The sequence below is a fragment of the Arachis stenosperma genome, chromosome 5 (genome assembly GCF_014773155.1).
Source record: "Arachis stenosperma cultivar V10309 chromosome 5, arast.V10309.gnm1.PFL2, whole genome shotgun sequence".
NCBI lineage: Eukaryota > Viridiplantae > Streptophyta > Magnoliopsida > Fabales > Fabaceae > Arachis > Arachis stenosperma.
This window is the reverse complement of record NC_080381.1, coordinates 135,185,916-135,189,832: the sequence shown is the minus strand read 5'-3', so window position 1 is coordinate 135,189,832 and position 3,917 is coordinate 135,185,916. Positions and strand designations below refer to the sequence as shown.

Below are 3,917 nucleotides of genomic sequence, written 5' to 3'. Positions count from 1 at the left end.
AGCCATATGCTGTGACAGAGCATGGGAACATTTTCACTGAGAGGATGGGAGGTAGCCATTGACAACGGTGAAACCCTACATGAGCTTGCCATGGAAAGGAGTAAGAAGGATTGGATGAAGACTGTAGGAAAGCAGAGAGACGGAAGGGAAGGCATCTCCATTCGCTTGTCTGAAGCTCTCACCAATGATATACATAAGTACCTCTATCTTTATCTTTATGCTTTATTCGTTTATCACTATACCCATTTGAGTCTGCCTGACTGAGATTTACAAGGTGACCATAGCTTGCTTCATAGCAACAATCTCCGTGGGATCGACCCTTACTCACGTAAGGTATTACTTGGACGACCCAGTGCACTTGCTGGTTAGTTGTGCGAAGTTGTGTTTATGCCATGGTATTGAGCACCAAGTCTTTGGAGTCATTACTAGGGATTATTTCGTGTATTAAAAAGTATTGATCACAATTTCGTGCACCAAGTTTTTGGCGCCGTTGCCGGGGATTGTTTGTGTATGGACAACTGACGGTTCATCTTGTTGCTTAGATTAGGTATTTTTTTTCAGAGTTCTTAAAAATGAATTCTAGTGTTTCATGATGATCTGTTGAAATCTGGCTGGCTGAAAAGCCATGTCTAATCTTATTGGACCGAGGTTTCAACTGATCATCACAATAGCTTGTTGATCTCTATCAATCTTGCTATTGGAGCAATGATCTGCTAAGGCTTGGCTGGCCATTGGCCATGTCTAGTGTTTTGGACCGAAGCTTTCTTTGAAAGCTTGGCTGGCTGTGAAGCCATGTCTAATTCCTGGACCGGAGTCTTAGACTAGCATTGCAATGATTCCTGGAAATTCAATTTGAGAATTCTGAAACCTTTATTTTTCTTTTTATATAATTTTTGAAAAAAGCACAAAAAAAATTCACAAAATCATAAAAACCAAAAATATTTGATGTTTCTTGCTTGAGTCTAGTGTCTCATCTTAAGTTTGGTGTCAATTGCATACATTCATTCATGTGTCTTAAGGATCTTCAAGTAATTCTTGATGATTTCTTACTTTGGACTTTGAATTCTATTGACTTGAGTGTTTTGTGTGTCTCATATGCATTCTCATTAGTGTCAGTAATCTGCAAACTGCTAAGTTTGGTGTCTTGCATGCATTGTTATTTGATTTTAGTTGCATTTTGATTATTCCTCATTATTAAAAATCCAAAAATATTTTTAATTTGTGTCTTTTCAAGTCAATAATACAGAGAATTGAAGATTCAGAACATACTGCAGAGGAATCACACAGAAAAAGCTGAGCATTCAAAAATGCCCAGTGAAGAAGACAGACTGGCGTTTAAACGCCAGCCAGGGTACCTGGTTGGGCGTTTAACGCCCAAAAAGGTAGCATTTTGGGCGTTAAACGCCAGAATGGATACCATTCTGGGCGTTTAACGCCAGGATGGCACAAGGGGGAAGATTTTGTTTTTCAAATCAATTTTTTTCAAGTTTTCAAAGTTTTTCAAAATCAAATCTTTTTCAAATCATATCTTTTCAATCAAATACTTTCAAAATCAATTTCTTTCCTTTTTCAAAGATACTTACTAACAATTAATGATTTGATTGAACATCTCAAGTTTGTTGCCTTTTTTGTTGAGAAAGGTTTAATGTTTGAATCATATCTTTTCTTGTTAGGCAAGTCATTAATTTTTAAAATTAAATCTTTTTAAAATTGTTTTCAAAACATATCTTTTAAAATTGTTTTCAAATCAAATCTTTTCAATCATATCTTTTTAATCACATCTTTTTCAAAATAAGTTTTCAATCAAATCTTTTTAACTTCTAATTTCAAAATCTTTTTCAAAAATCACTTGATTTCTTTTCCACTTTGAATTTTCGAAAATTATCAATCAATTTTTCAAAATGTTTTTGACATCTTTTTAATTAATTTTCGAAAATTCTCTTCCCTTCCTCCCACATCCTTCTATTTATGGAGTACTACTCCTTCTTAATGCACAATTCGAACTCTATCTAATCAAGTTCGAATTCTTCTACCTCCTTCTTCTATTTTTCTTTTCCTCTGACACCTCAAGGAATCTCTATAACTGTGACATAGAGGATTCCACATTTTCTTGTTCTCTTCTCTTTCATATGAGCAGGAACAAAGACAAAGGCATTCTTGTTGAAGCTGACCCTGAACCTGAAAGGACCTTGAAGCGAAAGCTAAGAGAAGCTAAGGCACAACTCTCTGTAGAGGACCTAACCGAATTCTTCAAAGAAGAAGAACCCATGGCAGCCGAAAACAACAACAATGCCAACAATGCAAGGAAGGTGCTGGGTGACTTTACTGCACCTACTCCCAATTTCTATGGGAGAAGCATCTCTATCCCTGCCATTGGAGCAAACAACTTTGAGCTTAAGCCTCAATTAGTTTCTCTAATACAACAGAATTGCAAGTTCCATGGACTTCCAATGGAAGATCCTCATCAGTTTTTAGCTGAGTTCTTGCAAATCTGTGACACAGTCAAGACTAATGGGGTTGACTCTGAGGTCTACAGACTGATGCTATTCCCTTTTGCTGTAAGAGACAGAGCTAGAATATGGTTGGACTCACAACCTAAAGATAGCCTGGACTCTTGGGAAAAGCTAGTCAATGCCTTCTTGGCAAAGTTCTTTCCACCTCAAAAATGGAGTAAGCTTAGAGTGGAAGTCCAAACCTTCAGACAGAAGGATGGAGAATCCCTCTATGAAGCTTGGGAAAGATATAAACAATTAATCAGAAAATGTCCCTCAGACATGCTTTCTGAATGGAGCATCATAGGTATTTTCTATGATGGTCTCTCTGAACTATCCAAGATGTCTTTGGATAGCTCTGCTGGAGGATCTCTTCATCTGAAGAAGACGCCTACAGAAGCTCAAGAACTAATTGAAATGGTTGCAAATAACCAATTCATGTACACTTCTGAAAGAAATCCTGTGAACAATGGGACTGGTCAGAAGAAAGGAGTTCTTGAGATTGACACTCTGAATGCCATATTGGCTCAGAATAAAATATTGACTCAACAAGTCAATTTGATTTCTCAAAGTCTGTCTGGAATGCAAAATGCACCAGGCAGTACTAAGGATGCTTCATCTGAGGAAGAAGCTTATGATCCTGAGAACCCTTCAATGGAAGAGGTGAATTACCTAGGAGAACCCTATGGAAACACCTATAATTCTTCATGGAGAAATCACCCAAATTTCTCATGGAAGAATCAAGAGAAACCTCAACAAGGTTTCAACAACAACAATGGTGGAAGAAATAGGTTTAGCAATGGCAAGCCTTTTCCATCATCTTCTCAGCAACAGACAGAGAATTCTAAGCAGAACCCCTCTGACTTAGCAACCATGGTCTCTGATCTAATCAAAACCACTCAAAGTTTCATGACTGAAACAAGATCCTCCATTAGGAATTTGGAGGCACAAGTGGGACAGCTGAGCAAGAAAGTTACTGAACTCCCTCCTAGTACTCTCCCAAGCAATACAGAAGAAAATCCAAAAGGAGAGTGCAAAGCCATAACCATGGCCGAATCTAGAGAGGGAAGAGAGGAAGTGAACGCCACTGAGGAAGACCTCAATGGGCGTGCACTGACCTCCAATGGGTTCCCTAATGAGGAACCATGGGAATCTGAGGCTCAAAATGAGACCATAGAGATTCCATTGGACTTACTTCTGCCTTTCATGAACTCTGATGAGTATTCTTCCTCTGAAGAGGATGAGTATGTCACTGAAGAGCAAGTTGCTAAATATCTTGGAGCAATCATGAAGCTAAATGACAAGTTATTTGGAAATGAGACTTGAGAGAATGAACCTCCTTTGCTCACCAAAGAACTGGATGACTTGTCTAGGCAGAAATTACCTCAAAAGAAACAAGATCCTGGGAAGTTTTCAATACCTTGC

At 38.2% G+C, this 3,917-nt stretch overlaps 1 non-coding gene across 1 annotated transcript; it reads right to left on the bottom strand.

The window, feature by feature from the left end:
- Positions 1 to 2,672: 2,672 nt before the first annotated feature.
- LOC130983966 (small nucleolar RNA R71) lies at positions 2,673 to 2,780 on the bottom strand. Its single transcript, XR_009087931.1, has one exon. It is a non-coding gene; the product is annotated as a small nucleolar RNA R71 (small nucleolar RNA).
- Between the last annotated feature and the right edge of the window lie 1,137 nt (positions 2,781 to 3,917).